Raw genomic sequence first — 15,927 nt, 5'->3', positions numbered from 1 at the left:
ATTTAATAGAGAATTTAAAAATACTAGTTCATTGGAAAAAGAATACAAAACTAATTTACTATAATCTAAATACAAAGCATGCTTTTACAAAAAAAAAAAAAATAGAAATTACATAGCTTACCTACCATAAAATCTTCATATCTACCAAACGTCAATTTTGGGCACCACCACTTGAAAACCTCTCTAACCTCTGAGCTTGAGATTTTGGTTTATGGGAAACAAAATTGGAATGGAAATTTTTTCAGAGAGAAAAAACCTTTTCCTTGAGAGAAAACACAAAGTTCCCATAAGCACATCTTTCTTTACCATCAGTTGTACCCTTACCTCCCTCTTCTTTATTTTGAAGAAAGAGGAATCTAAAGAGATTTTTGGTTACATGCAAAACCACCCATATTCCCTAATAACTCTAGAGTTATTGATTTAATTTAAATTAAATTAAGAGATTTTTCAAAAATATAACAAAGCGGCAAAATATTTAAACTATATAGAATAATTTCGAAAACATAAAAAGTTCATAGGTCCACAATGGAAAATACCAAAAATATCCCGTCAACAACCCACATAATATTTTTGGTACATGATCGTTTAGATTTGGCTATTGTTTAGTACACAATCGTTTAAATTTGATCGTAATATATTTTGTACACGAACATTTAGATTTGACTATTGTCTGGTACACAATCGTTTAGATTTCTAAACGATTTTTTTCAAGATTATTTGGTACACAATCATTTAATTGAGTTACACAATCGTCGAGATTTGGCTACCAAAATCTAAACGATATTTTTCAAGATTACACGATCTTGAACAAATAGTTTGAAAAAAAATAAAAAAATTGATCTTTTATATTTGATAGACAATCTTGAACCAAATAACCGTTTGAACAAAAAAAAAAGAGAAAATGAAGAAAGACGATGGAAAAAAATATCGTAGAGGAATGAGAGAAGAAAGACGATAAAAAGGAAGGACAAATCTGAAATATTTAAAAAAATAATATGGCTACCTCCATGGGTTTTTTCATTTTATTACATAGACCATAAATATATGAAAATTTTCCTTAAATTAATAATTAATTAAATTACATTTAATTAATAATTCATTTAAATCATATTTAAATGAATATTTCTCATGTAGCCTATAGTTTTAGTTTAATTTATTTTAATTAAATAAAATTAAACTAACTTATTAGTTAATTATCCAGTTAATTAATTGTTAAATTAAATATCTTATATTTGATTTAATCCAAATTTGAATCATATTCAAATATAAATTTCTCTCATAACCTATAGTTGTAATGTGTATCATATACACATTAAATTTTAACATATGGTTTTAATATGAATCTAATTCACATTAAATTAATATTTGAACTCATTCAAATATTTTATTATGTTATAAATTAATTTTGGATTATATCCAAAATTAAATTTATATAATAAAGTTTAATAATCTTTATATTATAATGTATCGTCATACATTATATTAATTCCAAAAGTAAATTCGAACATTTCAAATTACAACCAATATATATTAACCTTATTGTCCTTTTCGAGCTAGGAAGGGAGCTTAATGGATCTACAGATCAGAAGCTACAACGATATGAGATTAATATGTTAAACTCATTAACTACATTAATCAATATTCATTAACTGTGTATACTCCACTAAAGACTCACAAGTGAACTCTTCTCACTGTAGATATATTTTTGTGTCCATAGATATAGACCAATAACAATAAGTTAGTCCTTCACAAGTGTTCGTAACACCAACTAGATTAAATTACCGTTTTACCTTTGAGTTACTTGTAGTCCTTAAATACCAGTGTTCATCTAATGAACAACCTGTTTATGGTTCAACCTATAAACAGAAACCCCTCTCATGCCATAGAGAGGGTAAGACCCTTTGTTCAAGTCCCAGAGACAACATTTAAGGAAACACTCATCTACTTACCCTAAAGTCGAAAAAAAAGTAAATTTCATCTTGTGTGATTATATTCCCAGCTCCGCTCCGTACTCTGTCTTGTCCCCAAAATAATAAGCATATTAAGTCGACAATCTGATCACTCTCACTTGTATAAATCAAAGGACAATCTCTTGCAAACAGGAGTTCATAATACACTCAAGATTAAGACTAAGTTACCTAGGTCATCCTACTTAAATAGAAACCTAACTAGTTAAAGAAATTACATTTAATAGGTATTATTTCGTGGTTCGGTCTTATGCAAACTCATTGCATATAATACCCTTATTTGTATGTCACCTATACAACGCGTTGGATCATTACATTTGTATGAAATACAAAGTTAGTCGTATCCATTAGTGTTATCAAGATAAGGTGTCCAACCTTATCCTTATACTATAGACCTTTTAAGTTATATCTCGAACATTGATCCATGTGTGTCTCTACATACTGTTCAAGATTCATCAAATAACTTAGGATGTTAGTTTATTGGATTTAGGTTATTAAGACAAAACTAATAATATAATCAGTAACGCTTTATTGGTATTATAATAACACTTTATTAATAACGGTCAATGGATTACATTTTACTATCTAAGAATTTTAGAACATAAAATTCAACGAACTTCCACTTGGACTAAAACTCTAGTCTAGTGGTAGTCAATGGGATGTACATAATAAAATAATCCTCAAACATTGGAAATGGTATGTAACGACCCAACTCCTTATTCTGAACCGAAGTCATTACTAAATGTAAACAACATGATTTAAGTCATAAAGTTTAGTTAAAACGAAAAAAAAACCTCAGAATTTTATTTATAAAACCAAATCAGGGTAATATGCAAAATGTAAATGATGTTAAAATCCTACTCGGACCCTATCTACTTTTAAAGAAATGAAATAGTAAATAAGGAAGAAAATAAAACTCAAGTACAAAATGTCTAAAACGGGGTAAGCGGAAGCAGAAATCTCTATGGCTCGCCACGGTCACTTCTGGTCGCTCGCCAGCTTACCCTTGCCCCTACCTCGGCCTCTACCTGAAAATATGTCATGGAAAGAGTGAGTATAAAATACTTAGTAAGGGACCCACTACTAGTCCCACTAGGTGCCTGTTAACTTCCTATTAGAGTCCAGAAACTGGTACCCCCATAACTGGCACGTCCCCGAACACGTGCAACACGCGCCCCTGTAGGGGCAAGCTGGTCCTTGGTAATTCCCAAGGGAATACCTAAGACGCTCGGGCTGTGAGAGCGGTCCCGTCGGATCGCTCACGTCATGTCTGTGTCAATGTCAGACTGGTAATCCCATCAGACTACGCAGTCATAAGTGGGAGCGACCCCGTCGGGTCTCTCCATCATGTCTGTGTCATAAAGGTGGTGATCCCGAAGGACACCCATGTGGGTACGACTCTAATAAGGAGCTAACATACACCCTAACCATAGCATACATATACATAACATCATCATGTAATCATATCACATCTCATCACTACAACCAAACATAAAGTCATAATCAGCCGTCACACATTAACCATGTCATCATAATAAGTCACATCATGCCCTCATTAATTATACTATCGTTATGCAATGTAGTCCTCAAGTGCATAACTAGGAATGCATGCAGTCTCATGATTCTAGTCGTAGGGCTAGTAGTAGAAATCTCTTACCTGGAGATTTGGTTGACGAGTCCAAATAGTAAGAAAAAGATGTGCTTTCCAAGCAGCGGGGCCCTAAATGATTAGAAACAACAATTAAAACCTAACCTTCATGGAACAGAGGTCCAAGAGTCGTTTGAAGCAACTTACCCCAAAATCAAGGTTGCGCTAACTCCCTTTAAGTCGAGAAATCCCACGCTCCAACACCAATTTGTCCAACCGGCCCCTTTCAGAAAAATAATTTATTTTAATCCAAAAATTAAATTATTTAAAACTAAAATTTCTCTTCGTTGGGTATGCCAAAACCCAACTAACTTACCAAAACTTACCAAGGAAACGTGGGGAAAGACCAAAAATTAGATGGCTAAAAAGGCTTGGTGGCTCGGCTGGAAAGCAGGGACCGGCTCGGCTCGGATACAGGTGCTGCGCGCGTGCGGCTCGGCTTGCGGCAGAAGGGAGGCACGGCTCGGCTAGCGAATGGGCGCAGCTCGGCTTGCGACCGAAGGGAGACGCGGTTGGACTAGGGGCTTAGGCGTGGCTCGACTTCGCGGCTTCAACCGACGACACTCGGTTTCAGTGGCCGACGTTCGGCTCCCACGGGCGATCGCGGCTGGGCGACGACGGGTTTCAAGGCGAAGGGGTACGCGGAACGGGCCGGCGGAGCGACGCGGGTTGAATCGGGCGGATGGCTGCGCGGGTCGGATCGGGGCGGAGCGTCGCGGGTTGAATCGGGCGGATGGCTGCGGCTTGGCTGAACTGTTCAGCTGAACGGCTGACGCTTCGCAACTCCTGACTCGACGCTGCGGCACAGAACGGACGAAGAACCGGCTCGGGATTACGGCTGAGCACCCGACGAATCGGCTGGAATCCGGCGGCGAGGGCGACGGTGCGGCAGAGCTAAGGTCGGCGGCGGCAAGGGTTTTCAACAATTTCTTCCTTTTTTTTTTTCCAAAATTTCTCTAGGTTCCTCTCTCCTTTTTCTTTTCCAAAGATTTTGACTTTTAAAACACAGGTCCCAAGGTTCATTTAAACCCTAATAACTCCACCTTCTCTCTCCTTCTCCAAATCTCATCAAATCCCCCCTTTTTCTCTTTTTAAAATAATTCTTTCTTTCTCTTCCTAATTAAATCCTCACCTCTCTCTCCTTAACCAACCAACCTTAATCTTCAACAAAAAACTTCAACAATTTATTTCCAAATAAATTAATTAAAGTCCAACCAAACAAATAACTCTAATCCTTAAATAATTATAAGGTCAAAGGACAAAAATCAAATTCCATAAACAAATTCGAAATTTACCTAATTACTTCTAAGACGATAAAATAAAAAAAAAGCGATCTGTTGGGGCGTTACAACATTCCCTCCTTAGAAAACTTTCGTCCTCGAAAGTTCTAATCCGCGAACAGCTCGGGGTACTGGGCTCTCATGTCCTCTTCTCTCTCCCACGTGGCCTCTTCAACTCCATGGTTCCGCCAAAGAACTTTGACCAGTGAAATTTCCCGACTACGGAGCTTCTTGACTTTCCTTGCCAAGATCTCGACAGGCTGCTCCTCGTAACTCAAGTTCTCGCTAATTTGCAGTGGCTCGAAGTCCACTACATGCGTCAGGTCTGCGACATACCTTCTCAGCATGGAGACATGGAATACATCATGCACTGCAGAAAAAGATGGGTGTAACGCCAAGCGATAAGCCACGGGGCGAATTCGTTCCAGTATCTCAAACGGCCCTATGAAGCGTGGACTCAGCTTCCCCTTCTTCTCGAACCTCAGAACACCCTTCATAGGTGCTACCTTCAGAAAGACCATGTCTCCCACCTCAAAGTCGAGATCCTTACGTCGTACATCAGCACAACTCTTCTGTCTGCTCTGTGTTATCAGCATGCGAGCTCGGATCTTCTGTATGGCCGCATTTGGGGTCTGCACTAACTCGGGGCCTAGCATCCTCTGCTCACCAACCTCGCTCCAGCAGACGGGAGATCTACAACACTTACCATACAGAGCCTCAAATGGTGCCATGCCGATAGTGGCCTGGTAACTGTTATTATAGGCGAACTCCATCAAGTGCAAATAGGAGTCCCAACTCCCTGAAAACTCTAGCACGCAGGCTCGCAGCATGTCTTCCAAAACCTGGTTCAATCTCTCTGTCTAACCATCAGGCTGAGGGTGGAAGGTCGTGCTGAAGTCTAACCTCGTGCCTAATGCAAGTTGGAGTCCTTTCCAGAACTTCGATGTGAAACGAGCATCTCTGTCTGAAATGATGGATACGGGCACTCCATGCAGTTTCACTATCTCCGTCATATATAACTGTTCTCACTTACTGGCAGTGTAAGTGGATTTTCCTAAAACAAAGTGGGCTGACTTCGTGAGTCTGTCGATAACAACCCAGATCACCGTATAGCCCTTTAGGGTCCTGGGCAGTCCTGTAATGAAGTCCATCGACACGCTCTCCCATTTCCACCCTGGCACACTCAAGGGTTGCAACAACCCGGCTGGCCGCTGTCTAGGTGCCTTCACTTGCTGGCACACCAAACACCTACTGACAAAATCTGCCACTTCTCTCTTCATGTTCCTCCACCATTAGACACTCCTTAAGTCCTGGTACATCTTCGTACTTCCAGGGTGATGGTAAATGGAGAATTGTGAGCCTCAGTCAAAAGCTCTGTCTTGACTGCACTGTCTTCCAACACACACAAGCGTCTCTCAAACGTAAGGTCATCGTTAGAGGATATGGAGAAGTCCTCACCTTGCCCTGTCTCTACCAAACGACGCTTCTCAACCAAATAAGGATCATTTAACTGAGCGATAATAATCCTCTGTCTCAGGGTTGGCTGTACTGACAACTAAGCCAACTGTGAAGTAACCTCTCCTACTAAGACTGCAATCTCGGCTCTCTCAAAATCTCTGAGTAAGGGGGCTTGCTTGGTGATAAGTGCTGCTGAATGTGCAACTTTCCTACTCAGCGCGTCAGCTACTACATTTGTCTAGGTTCCTCTCTCCTTTTTCTTTTCCAAAGATTTTTACTTTTAGAACACGGGTCCCAAGGTTCATTTAAACCCTAATAACTCCACCTTCTCTCTCCTCCTCCAAATCTCATCAAATCCCCCCTTTTTCTCTTTTTAAAATAATTCTTTCTTTCTCTTCCTAATTAAATCCTCACCTCTCTCTCCTTAACCAACCAACCTTAATCTTTAACAAATAACATCACCAATTTATTTCCAAATAAATTAATTAAAGTCCAACCAAACAAATAACTCTAATCCTTAAATAATTATAAGGTCAAAGGACAAAAATCAAATTCCATAAACAAATTCGAAATTTACCTAATTACTCCTAAGACGATAAAATAATAAAAAAAAATGATCTGTTGGGGCGTTACATGGTAAAATGTACAAGTATATTACATAAAATGTATACATACAAATACAATAAACTAGGCAATTCTCATACATATTACACATCTCCCACTTGCATTAGATTATCTAATGTACATATCTCGCAAACCTAAACTTTTTAAATGAATCTTAAACACTTTAGTCATGAGAGTCTTTGTAAACGGATCAACAGTGTTGTACTTCAAAGCGATCTTGGTTACGATCACATTCCCTCGTTGTACAATCTCTCGTATCAGGTGATACTTCATCTCTGTGTGTTTTCCTCGTTTGTGGCTGCTAGGTTTTTTAGAATTAGCTATTGTCTCACTGTTGTCACAATATAGAGTGATGGACAAGTTCATGTTTGGAACAACTTCCAAATCATGCAGAAATTTCTTGAGCCAAACTGCTTCTTTTGCTAGAATCTTGACGTGGTCTAACCCTGATCCTGACGTGGATTTTCTAGAATCCTTATCAGTTTGAAAATTAAAGTCAGTGTATCCTGTAAGGATCAAATCTTTAGTTCCACACACAAGCATGTAGTCTCTCGTTTTCCTAAGATACTTGAGAACCATTTTAGCCACTGTTCAATGGTCTAACCCTAGGTTGGACTAATACCTACTTACTATTCCTACTGCAGAGCATAGCATATATTAAGGTGACCACAACTAAGTCATAGGGAATACATCTCATATCCTCAACTTCTTGAGATGTCTTAAGATGTTGTTCCTTATATGTGAACCTCATGCCTGAAAAGGTAATAAACCATTCTTAGAGTTTTGCATCGAATATCGAACCAACATTTTATCGATACTACTAGCATTTTATTCTTATGATCACTTATGATTTGGATCCCAAGAACATATTATGCCTCTTCCAAATCTTTCATTTGGAATTGGGCTGCTAGCCAAGTTTTAACATCAGTTACTTTTCCTTTGTTGATTTTCTTGTAAACACAAGGTTCATCAACGCTTTAGTCAAAGCTGTCAGATTTGATCACAGTATAAAACCTAGTGTTCCAAGATTCGGATGCTTGTTTCAACTTATAAATGGATTGATTTAACTTATAAACTTTTTGCTCCTGACCTTGGATTATGAACCTCTAAGACTGAGACATAAAGATACACTATTCAAGATTGCCATTCAGAAAAGCAGTCTTGATATCTATTCACCATATTTCATAATCATAAAATGTGGTCATGGATAATAGAGTCCTTATGGACTTTAACATAACAACAGGGAAAAAAGTTTCCTTATAGTCAACCCCTTCCCTTTGGGTATACCCTTTTGCTATAAGCCTAACTTTGAAGGTTTGTACATTCCTAGCTGAATCTCTCTTTCTCTTATAGATTCATTTGCACCCTATAGATTTCACCCCTTCAGGTAGATTTATAAGCTTCCACACTAAATTCAAGGTTCATGGTTCTAACCCATTGGTCCTTGTCTACATTATTCATTGCCTTTTTATAGGACAATGAATCATTTGGTGTGACAACCTGAGTTTCGGTTAAATCCAAGTAACAGTTAGGTTGTGATACAATCCTCCCACTGCATCAAGGTATTCTCGACGATTGAGAAGGATGAGACTGACCTGATGTTTTTGTTTCATCAACTCTTGATAGATGAGGGACCAACTTCATCAATAACTATTGTTGATTCATCAGTAGCTTCATTTAATACTAATTTGCTTCATTTAATACTAATTTGCTTCGTGGTTTATGATCTCTCATGTGGTCTTCTTTCAAGAAAGTAACATTTTTCGATACAAACACTCTGTTTTATGGTGGATCGAAGAATAAACCACCTCTCGTTTCTTTAGAGTAACCAATAAATTGACATAACTTTGAACGAGGTTCCAACTTCTTAGGATTTAACACTAACATGTGTACTGGAAAACCCCATATTATGAAGTGACTTAAATTAGGTTTACGTCCTCTCCATAACTCTAAAGGTGTTTCAGAAACACTCTTGAGGGAACATGGTTCAAGATACGAACTATAGTCTCTACTGCATATATAAAACGAGCTAGACAATTGAGCATGGCTCCTTATAGAAGGAACGATGTATAACGAGGTTTTATTTCTCCTTTATGATACACCATTTTGTTGAGGTGTACCAGGTGCTGACACTAGTAGAAATTTGGCCTTTAATGTCGGTTTAAAACCGACATCTTTACTAATGTTATTAAAGGCCTTTAATGTTGGTTGGGCTTTAATGTCGATTAAAAAACGACATTAAAAGCCCTTTAATGTCGGTTAGGCTTTGATGTCATTTTAAAACCGACATTAAAGAGGCCAACAATGTCGGTTTATAACTTATTATAGATCCCAAATAATGTTAGTTTAAAACCGACATTAAAGCCTTGTTTTGGATCTATTTTTTCAAATTTATTTTTATTTAATTGTTGCAGTATTGTCCATTTTTTATAAACAAATATTGGGTCCATGTAGATAAATATTGTCCATGTAGATAAATATTTTTTCTCTCTCCAACAAATCAATAAAATTAATATTATTTTAGAAACTATAATATTTGTCTTTTATATTTGTATACACAAAATGAAATCTTAATATTGTGTTTATATATACATTTTACAACAATACATGAAACAAGATCCTAATACAAGACTTAAATAAGAAATCCTAAACGCCTTTTCAGTCTTCAAGCTTCAACAATAGCCTGACTATCTACACAATCGCTTAGCTTTCAACCTGATATGTCTTTAATCATTCTACATGCAATATCAAAACAAACTATTTAATCTTTAAAATTATAACAAAAATTTCAATACAAAACATTCTCGTAGTTGTCTATTGTTCCAATCACATATTATTTCCATATGCTATAGATGAGTAAAAAGGAAGCCTTTGAAGAAAGAATAATGTTCAACTAACCAACATTTTCAGTTTGATCACATATACTTTGAGTTCAATTACTACACTTATGATTCCCCAATTCTTTATCAATTGATTAATACTTTGAGTTCAGTTACTACACTTATGACTCCCCAATCTGTAGTCTAGATTGAGTCTAAACAAGGCCACATAATGTCGAATTATGGAAGTTTGAGAATGTTTTACGAAGACTAAAGTTTCCTCAATTAAAGACTAAACTCCTTCTAGAGAGTTGAAGACTTCAAAAATCTGAGGAAAAAAAACTTTCTAAAGTCTTCAAAAATTAAAGCCTAATTCCTGGAAGATTGAGACGAATCCTTCTTGAAGATTTTAAAGAGTGAAAGAAGACAGAAATGATCATGAAGACTTCAAAAATTAAACTTTTCCTTAAAAGATTTGAAATTCGTTCATTTGCATGAAAACTTTGAAAACAACAAAAGGACAAAAAAAACTGGTCTAGAAGACCTTGAAAACAAAAATCGCTTTCTAGATCTATCAACTTGATTTGGTGCTCTAATACCCCCAATTATGCATTGCCCATCCTACTCAATTATTAAACCATACTTTTATACTAATTAATTAATTGATTAATTAATATCCTCAAAATTAAAATATATAATGTTGAAATTTATGTTTTAAAACTCATAGTTTGTAATTTAAAATAATATTTTATTCAATAAAGTGGTTATTATGAACTTATCAGTGAAAATAGAATACTATATTCTTGAATCCAATTAACTAAGGTCCCAAGGCTATTTAATGTAGACTCAAACCTTATATAGAGACATAAACGTAGATCAAGTTCGAGTTTATAGCCAAACAGTCTATAGTGTATGAATAAGGTTGGGTGCCTTATTCCGAAAATGCTATGGATGCAGCATGCTCTATACTTAACGATGTGATCCTAAATCATTCATGTAGAGATATGGTAGTACGGGCATCCTATGTAAAGAGTTTTCATAAGACTAGAACCATGAAATAATCACTTTTAAGTTATAACATCGTTGACTATATAAACTGACAATTTTGATTATGATGACCTAGGTAGCTTAATCTTAATCCTGAGCTAACTATGAACTTCTATTCAAACGATATTATCCTTAAATTTGCATAGGCGAGGGCAGCTCCACGACGCTGAACCAATAAGCCTCCCATTTCAAGGGTAAAACCTAGTGGATGGCTAGGGACATAGGGTGTAAGACGAAATTCACTTCTACCCGTTTTAGGGTTAGTAGATAGGTTGTTCCCTTAAGAACTGAATCCAAGTCTTGAACAAGGGATCTCACCCTCTCATTGACCTGAGAGGGATTCAATTTATAGGTTGGACCTTAAACCAAATGTTCAATAGTGGATCAGTGAGACTTAAGGAACAGAATCTAGTCTTGGGAGTAAAACGGTATTTTGACCCAACCGAGATTATGAAAAACCTGTGAAGAATTAATTTACTGATCATGGTTATATCAAATGCACATAAATATATCTATAGTAAGAGGAGTGCAACTACGAGACTTTAGTGGAATGACCTGTTAATTAACGAATGTTAGTTAGCTTGGTCTAAAAGGTTTAGCCAGTTAATCTTGGATCGTTGGAGTCCATGATCTATAGGTCCATTAGGTTCCTCTGCTAGCTCATACGGAATTAACTTAGAACAATATGTTTGAATAATTCGAATTGTTCGAATTAGATAGAGAGAGAAACCGACAAATATATGTGATATAGTCATTGGTTATAGAGCTTTATGTTTAAAAATATGAATATGGATTTACATTGAGAAGCTTGGAATTTATGAAAAAGTTCAAAGTTATAAAAAGTCTAAGTGTTGACTTTGACTTTGAAAAGTCAAACTTTGATCGACATTATGTTCAAATGTGATTTAAATTTTGGAAAAATGAATGTGGATTCATGCTCGCGAGGTCGAAATTAGTCAAGTCGAACAAAATGGTAAAAAGTAAAAAAAGTTTACTTTTGCTAACAAAGTCAAAGTTTGACTTTAACCTAATTGGTCAAAATGACTAAAATGACCAAAATGCCTTTGGACTAAGTTAGTGGAAAAAATCAACATTTTGATAATCCCACTAACATTTAGTGGTATAGGTGGCTACATGAAATGTAAACACCTAACCCACTAAGTTTCACTAATTGTTAGTGGATTATTAGGTGTTGAGATTTAAGAAAGTTATTACATGCAATTTTACTTGTAATATGTCTATTTAAAGGTTGTTTTTCAAATTGTAGAAGATTTTGCCAATTTTATAATTTTGAATTATAAAATAAATCTATTTTTCCTCTTTCAATCTCATCCTTATTTTTACCTCCAAATTCTATCTCTCTCTAATTATTTCTTCACTTAATGGGCCCCACAATCCAGTTCTATGTCCGGAGAATAGCGGGTCAATACTAGTGTTGGTCCCAAATTCATAATCATGAGAAGATTTGGAACATCGGAAGCTTCAAAGGTAAGTGTTTTATCTTAACACTAATTTAATTTGAATTAGGGCTTTTTAGCATGTTAATCATCGTCATAAACATAACTCAGTCGGAACGACTAATACTCATGTCATGTTAACAGTTTGTGATTTTGATGCTTATGCATGATGATGATATTTGGTGAGTTATGTTTATGATGATGATATTTGATGATGTTGATGCTTATGCATGAAGTATTAATCTCATGATTTAGAATGTTTCGACTAATACTCATGTCATGTTTGTGATGATGTTATGTTATGCTACATGCTATGGATAGGGTGTAGTCCGACGGGATTACCAGTCTAGTATGAGATGATATGTTACGAGTGACTCGACGAGGTCACTCACAGCCCGATTGTCTTAGTGTTTCCTTCAAGATTCACTAAAGACCATTTTGTCCTAGGTGTTCCTTTGAGTTCACCGAAGACCAAAGATGTTCCTACGGGATCACAGATTGCGCGTGTTCGGGAACGTGCCAGTTAGGGGTACCACTTTACAAGACTCTAATAGGAAGTTAACAGTTATCTAACGGGACTAGTAGTGGGTCTCTTACTGAGTATCTTTTTATACTTACTCTCTTATGTTTAATTTTTCAGGTAAAGGTAGAGGTAAGAACAGAGAAAAGCTGGCGAATGACAAGAAGTGATTGTGGCATGCCATAGGGTCACTTTTGCTTCCACTTTATGTTATTAGATTTTTTTATTTCAGTATTTATGCACTTTTATTTATTTTACTCTTTTAAAATTAGATAGGTCCCGAGCTAGGAACTTACTTTTAGATTTATTTCTACTTACTTTAGTTATTTATTTTTTTTTATGAATATTTGAGTTTTTAATTTCGAAAATTTGATATTTTTCTATTTTAATTGATGGAGTTTTATTTTCATTTGAGTAGTAATGATCTCAACTTAGTATAAAGAGTTGGGTCATTACAATTCTTGATAATCCATGCCAAGAAAAAAGAATTCATGGATATATGCAACGAGGGATTGGAATAATCCAACTCAAAATAAATATCTTGAAGAAGCCCTGAAAAATGAAATTAAAGAAATGAAATCAAGATTTCACTGGAAAAAAGAAGCAAATTAATTATTGAAAGAAAAAAAAAACTTACCATTGAAGCCTTGGAATTAGATTTGGGCAAGGTCAGGGTTACGACCGATAGAGAAGAAGAAAGAAGTGTAATCGAAATCTTGCAAATCTTGGGCAAGAGGTAAAGTTTCATTGAGGAAGAACCAAGAATATTGAAGCTTGCTGCAAAAGTAACGTCCAAAGAATGAAGGCCAGAGTTGAAAGCCAATGGTGCTATGAATAGAAACATTTAAATATGTCATTACACAAAACATTTCCAGTGAAAATGTTGCATCTGCCAGTTGATTCGTGACAATCTCATTGCTGCTTCCATTTTTTGGTGCAAAATGAATACAACAACACAACGACACAAATTATCAAATGAGAACAGAAATGGAAGGGATAAATGGAAGAAAAAATGGAATTAAAAGTGAAAATGAAATGTGATTTTTTTGCGAAGAAAAGAGGAATAGCCTCTCGTTTGATTTGATAAGACCTTCCCTCGTGGGAATGAAAAGATCTTTCTCTGTACTTCGCCAGTTCGTATAAATATATAATTATATGTATATATATTGAGGAAAGGCTTATCGAGTTCATCAAACAAAGTCAGGTCTAGTAAATGAACTCAGCATCAACCTGAATGTCGTCTCCAGCTATGGGAGGCTTAGAGGAGGAAGGGAGGGAAGGGAGAAGTGTCGGTACTAGGTGTGCTTGTGGTTAAAGAAGATGAACAAAACGAAAAGGGAAAGAGAAAGGGAGAGGGTGAGAGATGGGTGATTTAGGGGTTTGAAATAATAAAAAAAATGAAACCCTAAAAATATTAAAATTATTGTCTTTAATATATGTTTAACATCACTTGTAAAAAAGTGGATATTTAATGTCCATTAAAACCGACATTAAAGTTACACTTTTAATTTTAAAACTGACATTAAACATCCATGTCCATTTTTTTCAACCGACATTAAAGCTCAATTTTCTTCTAGTGTGGGAGTTGGAATTGAATTTAATGTTCTATCATATAGTTCAGGAATCTTAAAACCATGTACTCTTAACCTCGATCAGATCAAAGTATATATTTTAATCTTTTTACTAATCAATAGATTTTTCAACTTAAACCTTATACACCTTGAACTTTTCAAGAGCTTCAGATTTATGCTCCATTAAGTATAAATAATCATACCTTGAATAATCATCTATAAAAGAGATAAAGTATTCAAACCTTCTCGAGGTTTCACATTCATCGAACCACAGAGATATGAATGTATAACTTCTAAAGGCTCTTTCGCCCTATAACCTTTTTCCAGTAAAAGATCTTTTAGTCATTTTACCTTCAAGACAAGATTCATATGGAGGTAATGAATCATCTTCTGACTCATCTAGAAGTCCATCCTTTACCCATCTCATGATTCAATCAAGATTAATGTGACATAATCTTAAATGCCAAAGATAAGTATTGTTATTTGAAAAATATTTTTTGCCCTTTATTTTGAGTATTAGCAGTTTTAAACATCTCATGGTTTAAAATTGTTTTTGCTTCATTAGGTCTTAATACATACAAGTTTTTTTCAAGCTTAGCCGAACAAATATGTACACCATTGTTAGAAATGAACACTTCATTCATAGAAAAATAACTGAGTACATATGTTCAATAAACGTAGAAACTAAAATTAAGTTCCTTTTAATTTTAAGAACTATGTACAAGTTTTTTAAAAACAAGAATCTGTTTCTAAAATACAACTTGGCATCCTCCATTGCACGAGCTGAAATGACATCTTCCATTTCAACCTTGAGCATAATCTAACCTTTCTTTCTTGAGTTGCTGGAAGGAACTAGTTTCTTGTAAAGAAGAATAAATATGGTTAGTGGCTCCTGAATCAAGTATCCAAGAATTTTTGTCATTTTCCATTAAACAAGTAAATCATATTTACCTTATTTCCATTCTTCTTCTCAACAAGGTATTTGAGGCAATTTCTCTTACAATGTCCATCCATATTGCAATGGGAACATTTCCTCTTTGTGGCTACCTTAGCCTATACTTTATCCTTAGTAGCAGTAGTAGGGTCCTTCTCTTTCCCTCATTCCTTTTTCTGGATAGTCTCAGAAGATGAAGGTGCATACTTGGTTCTAGAGGATGAACCTTTCTGAAACCTCATAGAATAGGCAATGTTTGTCTCTCCTTCTTTTTATCTCTTATTTTTCATAAGAGACTGAAAAGTTTGCGATTCGTTTAGGAGGGTAGTCATGTTGTACTCTATCTTGTTCATGACCGCATTGCTACGAAATTGAAGAAAGGTCTTCGAAAGAGATTCCAAGATAAAGGGCACCTGGCGTTGCTCGTCAATGATCGCACCATTTATTTATACCACATTGAAGTGGACCATCATGTCGACAACATGTTCTCTAATAGATTGGTCCTCCTTTATATAGGCAATATAAACGTATTTTATGGACTCGTGGCAGATCTAAATGGACGGCTGCATAAGCATCTCCTGGAGAGAGTACATAATCTGACG

This window comes from Cucumis melo, chromosome 5 (genome assembly GCF_025177605.1).
Source record: "Cucumis melo cultivar AY chromosome 5, USDA_Cmelo_AY_1.0, whole genome shotgun sequence".
Classification (NCBI taxonomy): Eukaryota; Viridiplantae; Streptophyta; class Magnoliopsida; order Cucurbitales; family Cucurbitaceae; genus Cucumis; species Cucumis melo.
This window is presented reverse-complemented; position numbering follows the sequence as displayed.